Raw genomic sequence first — 8,312 nt, forward strand, 5'->3', positions numbered from 1 at the left:
TTTGTGATTTTTTAATCAAACTTTAACATCCTGTACTTTCGTAACGAAGCATTTTTGGTACATAATTTATATAACAAACTACACATATTTTTCAATGTAGAAAACGTGGTTGAATTTACTACCTTTACAACTGGGACACCTTGTATAACTTGGTTTTTATTTTAATATTTTTAAAATTTTAAACTTTATATTTAGAAATTACTTTTTTAAATGTACTGTGAAGCAGATCATAAAAGATTTCAGCGCCTCATTAATGATTTATCTACGGATTCGAAACCTGAACCAGATGATGACACAAATTTAGCAGACGAACACACTGAATTATTAGAATATGACACAAATACTGAACAGGATTTTCCAGTAGAAGAAGATAATGAAGAAAACATTCCACTACATTAAAAAATCCGTGTGTCGTTTTTATTTGGAAAGGATAGAATAAAATGGAGAAACCATTCGTCCAAATAAAAAAAAATATTCGAACGCGTTTTCAAAATATAATTCTAATTCCATTTTTACCTGGTCCAAAAGATCACATACGGCATAAGTCACATATCAACGATATCTGGAAATATTTTTACACTACAAATTTGTCAGAAAGAATAGTAATGTATACAGTGGCTCACAGTCAAAATGGTTGATGCTTAAATTTTCCAATTTTGTTATGATAATTTATTTTTTATGATATAAGTCTAATAGCAAATAAAAGCTACATAAAAAACTATTCCCTGGGATGTGAAATAATAATATATTATACTAAACTATTAGGAGATGGAATTAATTCGTAGCGTTTTACAAGAGATGGCATAGATAATACAGTATTTCGTTGTTATCTACAATAATATACTTATCGTGAAACAGCGGTCATTAGAGGTCATTTGCTTTTCAGAGCTTTCACGCACCGAATTGGAAAGACGGAACCGAACTGCAGACACTGCGGAATCTTAGACTCGGCAGAGCACTGCATTTTCCATTGCCCGATTTTTCAATCTCAAAGGGACGAATTAAAAACATGCGTGAACGTTCTAACTCCCGCAAATCTAATAAAGGAAATGATGAAAAATTCAGAAAATTGGGATCGATGCAGCAGAGCCATTTCCAATATGATGAGAGAGAAAGAAAGTCAAGAACGAACCTTTCGTACGGCATGATTCTTAAAATTTTGAAATTTCAAAAAAAGCTGAAATCTTAAGAAATAGAGAGCGCAACAGTTATTGCAATGTTGGCTGTGACTAAATTAGAAAATCCATAAAGCCACTTCCAAACGGGTAAATTCTTTCTACAGATTCTCACAAAAAAAAATAATAAAAAAAAATTTATAAATTGGGAAAAAAACGCTTCTCTACTTATTCCACATTCGAATTTAAAAATATTGCGACGCGCAAGAAGACAGACATACCGAAACCCCCGTCGTAACCGAGGTTTTTAGTGGGTAGGCGCTACTTAGTGTAACACAGTGAATCCCACACTACCCCGCCAATCCGTCATCAGGCATGGGTGTCTTTAGATTTTCCTCGTACAAAAAAAAAAAAGAGGTAATTTGCTTTGCATATCCACTTTTTGAATAATAAATAACGACATTTTATAATATATTGAATACCTATCCCAAAAACTGGCGCGGACCACAACACACCAAAAAACTACAGACCAATTACGTTATTACCAGTGATATCAAAACTCTTTGAACTAATCATCAAGAAAAAGGTTCCAAGAAGAAATTGGACATCACATACCAAAATACCAGTTTGGCTTCAAACCCAAACACTCTACGATACATCCACTCTTCGTACTGACCAACAACATTCAATCGACTCATCTAGACGGCGGGAAAACTGCCAGTCTATTCATGGACATCAACAAAGCCTTGGACAGTGGCTGGCGCAGGGGACTATTACACAAACTTCACCAGATACAAACTCCCGACTATCTACTACACATAATCAAAACACTACTAGAAAACAGACAATTACAAGTGAAAATAAACCAGACTTGCTCCTCCCTTTTTTCTCAGGAACAAGGTCTTCCACAGGGCTCTCCACTCTCCCCGCTACTGTATAATGTATATTACCACGACATATACAACCACAATTTACAAAACAAAGAAGAAATAGACAAAACGGCCTACATACTACAATACGCAGACGACACAGCAATCATTGTACATGACAAAAACACAAAAAAAGCGACAGATAGACTACAACTTCTGACAGACTCCACAATGAAGTGGTTCTACAAATGGCGGCTAACACTGAACGCCAACAAAAACCAACTTCTACTATCAAATCACAAAATTAAAACCAACTCACCGAAGATCATGGCGGACGGTCAAATAATAAAACTCACAAACGACATTAAATATCTAGGAATTACTATAGACAAGACGAAGTTTACAAAACACCTGAACAATACTAGAACAGAGGTTAAAAGAAGAGCAAAACACTTTAGGTCACTGACATACAAAAACAAGGGAATTAGCTCAAAAACAGCAACCATAATATACAAATCCATTTCCCGACCCCTGCTAGAATACGGACACATCCTAAGAGCCAACGCAACGACCAAAACCAAACAACACATACTAATAACGGAACAAATCGCAATAAGGACAATTACAAAAATACGACATCCGGTAAACCCACTGCACAATCCGCCCAATCAACTTCTATACGAACGAACGAACTTAACTAAAATCACAGACAGACTCCTACAACTACAACCCAAATGGGCAAACAACCCCAATAATAGGGCAATACCAGACGCACTATGCCTGACGAGACAAAAAACAACTTTCCAATTCCTATTCCCGTCCCATACGCTATATGAAATCTTAAGACAAACCTGACCATCAACAAGACTCCTTACTAACAAAACACAAACTGAGAGTTTTTTTTTCTTTTTTCTTTTTTCTTTTTTTCTTTTTTTCTTTTTTTGTTTCTTTGTTTCTTTTTTCTTCTTGAGGGAAACGTTGGTATAGATACATATAATAGTGTAAACTTGGGCAGAAAGACCTAGCGGTCGATAGCCTATTTCCTAGGAAATAAAGATTGTTATTATTATTATTATATTAAAATTGTCAAGATTTTTGTCAAAAATTCTGCCAAGTCGAACGATAAAATAAAACAACACATTGTAAACGAGATGATTCACTCCTTATTTAAGAAAACAAAGGTAATTCCCGTAAACAAAGCAAAATCTGTTCTATCGTCAAAGAAAGAAATTCAGCGAATACTAGAAGATAACCACACATCACCCATTGCAGGGCATTCCGGGTATATTCGCACGTATAAACGTGTAAAGTAAAAATATAGATGGACAGGGATGAAGAATAATATCAAAAACTTCATAAAAAAATGTCAGTTTTGTGAAATAAACAAGACAGACACCACAAAATAAGTAAAACCCCCATGGAAATAACTACAACGAGTAGTCGCCCATTTCAAAGACTCGTCTTACACATCGTTGGTCCATTACCACTCAGTGAAAATGGAAATCGATTTATACTAACCACACAGGATGATGTGACTAAATTCTCCCAAGCCAAAGCCATTCCAAATCATGAAGCCACAACGATCGCCAACACTCTTCTAGAACTTATAATGATTTTTGGCATACCAAAAACCATTTTAACTGATCAAGGACCCGATTTTTGCTCAACCATTTTTAAAGAACTTAGCTCATTTCTCAAAATTAAACACATACTGTCTAGCCTATACCACCCACAAACCAATCGAGCTCTAGAACGAAGCCATAAGACATTGAAAGAATATGTGGCGGAGCTAGCAGCGCGATGAGCTGTCATTTGTCAGGGGATGACAGACGCTCATCATCAAGGCATTCTCCACAATATGCATAACAACTGCAAAAAGAGTGACAAAACCCCATTAGTCTGAACTGAGGAAGCAATGGATGTATTCAAACAATGCAAGCTGGATCTAGCCAACGCCACGTCTTTGGTACACCTTAGTTCCACAGCTCCAATTTCCCTCACAGTCAATGCAACAGACTATGCAATGGGAGCCGTCATTAAGCAATTCAAAGATAATTCTTGGAAACCTCTAAGTTTTTTCTCTCGAAAATTATTAGACGCTCAAAGGAACTACAGTACTTATGATCGAGAATTACTTGCCATTTATTCGGCAATCAAATATTTCCGATATCTTCTAGAAGACAGATCCTTCAGCATTTTCACAGACCATAAGTCGTTCATCTTCACCTTTTCACGGAAGTCCGACAAAGCTTCTCCAAGGCAAATTCGACACCTAGACTTCATCTCCCAATTTTCCAAGGATATCATTCACATCAGTGGAAAAAACAATGTTGTGGCTGAGAACCAGAATTAGCTCCATTTCAACTCCCCAATCAAATGATTACGAAGCTCTAAGTCGATACCAGTCTTCTGAACCTGAGTTGCAAGAAGTACTCAAAAATCAACAAGGAACGTCCCTACACTTCAAACAGTGTAACATACCAGGTTCTGACATTCTGATCTTCTGTGATGACAACGGCCCCAAGATCAGACCCTTCATCACACAGAATCTCAGAAGAATGATCTTCAACAAATTTCACAATCTCTCGCACCCAGGCATTAGGAGCACAACCAAACTAATTTCTTCTCGCTTTGTTTGGGCCTGCTATGAATAGAAATATACGCAACTGGACTAAAGCCTGCATTAATTTCCAGAAGGCTAAAGTCCACCAACACACCTTAACTCCATTCAAGCAGTTCCAAATTCCAGACGCTAGGTTTCAAGTCGTAAATATAGACATAGTTGGTCCACTGCCCTCTTCTAATGGGTTTGTATATTGTCTAACATGTATTGATCGATTTTCGTGCTGGGCTGAGGCATTCCCCATGAAGGACATGACGACTGACAAAGTTTCCAAGACCTTCTATAGCAATTGGATTTGCAGATTCGGTCCTCCCCAAAAAATCGTCACAGACCAAGGGCCACAGTTTGAAAGCTCCCTTTTCGCATCTCTAGCAGTACTACTGGGCTGTGCACGAGCACGTTCCACCCCATACCACCCCATGACTAACGGCAAAGTGGAAAGGTGGCACCGAACTCTCAAGACAGCAATAATAGCCTATGCAACAGAGCGTTGGACGAAGGTTTTGCCTACGATCTTGCTGGGCTTACCCGCTACATTGAGAGATGAAATTGGTGTCTCATCAGCAGAGATGCTTTACGGAGCTCCCTTACGTCTGCCCGGAGAATTCTTCGAATCTGTACAATCCAATGTGAACCCCATCTCTTTTGTCGCTCAATTGAGACAAAAGATACAACTCCTGCAACCTGTCCCCCCAAGCAACCACAGTACAAGGAAGATCTTCATTGCGCTGGAAATGGATACCTGTACGCACGTCTTCGTACGCAACGACGCAGTGAGGAAACCACTCCAACCTCTTTACGAAGGTCCCTTCCCTGTAAAAAGCCGGGCTGATAAATACTTCACCATCCTGATCAATCACAGAGAAGTCAACATCTCGAAGGATCGTCTCAAACCGGCTTTTATCCTAGCCCAAGATCCTACCATCCATGATCACACCTATACCAATCCAAAACCCCTTCACGACACAGGCAAGAAGCGGGTACGGTTTGCTTAGCGCCAGAGATCGATGCTAAAGCGTATGGCATAATTCTAATTGTAACTTTTAGTAGCTTTAGATCGTCTGGTAACAATTTTTAGCACAGGTACCATGTTAAAATAAGTTTTGTACTCCGTATCTGGGAGGGGAGTATTGTGGCGGTGCCAGCTGAACGTCAAGCTGTCAACTGTCAGACTATGACAGTTTTATCTTGCACCAGAGCAACCTGTCGATTCCCGAGTCGATTCAAATAGCCGGCGGGACGTTCCAGAAGGTTCGGCCGGGAGGGGTATAAAAGGCAGGGTTGCGCAACAACGCACCCTCTTACATCTGCGACACTTCTTCGTCTCGACTCGGTGAACAAAGGAATTGTATACAATTAGATATAAGTTTATTGTGTAGTGCGTAATATATGTTCATAAAACCGATAACCCTCTACACTCTGTAAACAACCTCAAGTCGGGTAGTGAAAGCCCCACGCGCATCAGACCCCGACACGCTCGAGAGCCGTCCACTCCGAGAATCCGCACCGACAAGTGACACACGTGTGGCAATTGACGGGGGTGGAAATATCAAAAAGCCGTTAGCTTGGAAAAGAAAAAGAGGAACCCTAAGAGATTTACGACTGGGGTTCACGATAAAAGGAGGTTGGTGGCTCGCGATGGGAGAGTACAGGCTGTGCAACCACAGAACAGCAATACAAATAAATCAGTTAAACAGTATCATCTTGTACTCAGTACCTAAGGCCAGTTTCCTTGTCGGGTTTGAATACTGGCCCTTCCCTACGCATTCACTCAGTAACGGAATCATATATTACTCCGTTGGCACCGACTGCGCGTTGCATTACCCCCATATCCGATCGGTATACGCAAACCCTTGAAATCCCGACAAGTGCTAGAATTATCCGAAGACGAATGCAGCAGTTCGGTTATAACGGTAGAATTGCGAGAAAAGTGCCCTATTTGAATAAAATACATCTGAAACGTCGCATTGAATTTGCAGAAAATAATTGAAATAGTATGCATTGGAAAAACATTCTTTTTTCGGACGAAACCAAAATTAATTTGTTCAGAAATGATGGGGGAGTAACTGTGAGACGTCGGATAAATGAACAACTAAACCTAAAAAATACAATTTGCACTATTAAACATGGTGGAGGCAATATTGAAGTTTGGGGCTCGTTGCCGTATGAAGCAGTTGGTCCGATTTATTTAATGAAAGAAAAAACATGACAAAAGAAATTTACTTGGATAATTTGCAAAATGTTGTTATCTTATGCCGAAGAAAATCTGCCTTTGAAATGGATCTACCAACATGACAACGACCCTAAACGTACCGCCAAAGTTGTTAAAGCGTGGTTGAATTTCCAAAATATTGACATTTTACCTTGGCCATCTCAGTCCCCGGACATGAACCCAATTGAAAATTTGTGGAAAACTCTTAAGTCGTGTAACTTTAAAAAAAATGACGAACGTGAAACTTTTATGGAAAAATGTCCAAGAAATCTGGTATTCTATTCCAATAGAAGTCTGTCGCAAGTTGATAGACTCCATGCCTAAACGATGCGCTGCGGTATTATCCCAGAAAGGATATGCGACCAAATATTGAGTATAATATTATAATTACGACATTTTTCATTAGTTTGTTGTTTTATATGTTTTTTTTTCTAATTTTTAGAGATATTTCTAAACGATCTTATTTTTTTGACCACTCGAATTTTCGATAAAATTCTTGAATTTCTTGTGTCTTGTAATACACTGCTGGCCAAAAGTAAATTGACAATCCTATACATAAATAATTTTTCTATCTCAAAAATTTAAACTCCATACCTGGCCAACAAAACGCATAAAAATAAAATACCAACTCTTAAACTATTTATTGATAAATTTCTTGTTTTTGCACTATTTGTTTATCGCATTATTTTATTGATAGGACATAGTTCGTGTTGAGTGAGCCCGGAAAAAATAAATTGACAATCTATTGATTAGTGATTTAAAAACTAATTTTATTCAATTGTTGTGATTTTAACAGTGAATTGAGTTTGTGTGTACCTAATTTAATAAAATGCTGTCAGGAGTTACTTTATCAAGTGAGATAAAATCCAGAATTATTCATTATTGAGTGCTATTTCACAAATCGTTAAAAAATTTCTCATCCACGGGAATGTTCTCCCTTGTCGAAAAACTGGAAGACGTAAAAAAACTACTGTTGCTACCGATAAATTTATTTTAAGACCAGCAAAGCAAAATCCATTTATTACTTCCAGAGAAATAAAAGATATTTTAGACAAAAACCAAGTTTGTTCAGTAAGTTCGCGTACTGTGAGAAGAAGACTACAGAATAGTGATCTAAAAACAGCAAGACCTGCTAAGAAACCTTTGCTTAGTAAAAGAAACTTGAAGACCCGTCTTAATTTTGCAAAAGAATACGGACATTGGACTGTTGACGATTGGAAAAGTCATTTTTAGTGACGAGTCAAAATTTAATTTGATACATTCGGATGGGAAACGATATGTAAGAAGGCCTGAAGGCAAAAGATGCGATTCAAAATACACTATTCCAACGGTCAAGCATGGCGAAGGATCCGTAATGGTTTGGGAATGTTTTTCTGGGTACGGTATTGGACCACTTCATCGAATAGAAGGCAATATGGATAGGTTCATGTATCAAGACAAATTAGAGAATGTGATGGTACCTTATTCAGATGAGGTTATGCCTCTTAGACATT

The 8,312-nt window shown here is 38.1% G+C and overlaps 1 long non-coding RNA gene across 1 annotated transcript; it reads right to left on the reverse strand.

Moving 5' to 3' along the window:
- Positions 1-4,326: 4,326 nt before the first annotated feature.
- Positions 4,327-5,634, reverse strand: LOC136347337 (uncharacterized). The gene is made up of 3 exons (XR_010733477.1): positions 5,530-5,634; positions 4,466-5,420; positions 4,327-4,399 (listed from the first exon to the last, which is right to left on the reverse strand). It is a non-coding gene; the product is annotated as an uncharacterized lncRNA (long non-coding RNA).
- Between the last annotated feature and the right edge of the window lie 2,678 nt (positions 5,635-8,312).

This window comes from Euwallacea fornicatus, chromosome 28, assembly GCF_040115645.1.
Source record: "Euwallacea fornicatus isolate EFF26 chromosome 28, ASM4011564v1, whole genome shotgun sequence".
NCBI lineage: Eukaryota > Metazoa > Arthropoda > Insecta > Coleoptera > Curculionidae > Euwallacea > Euwallacea fornicatus.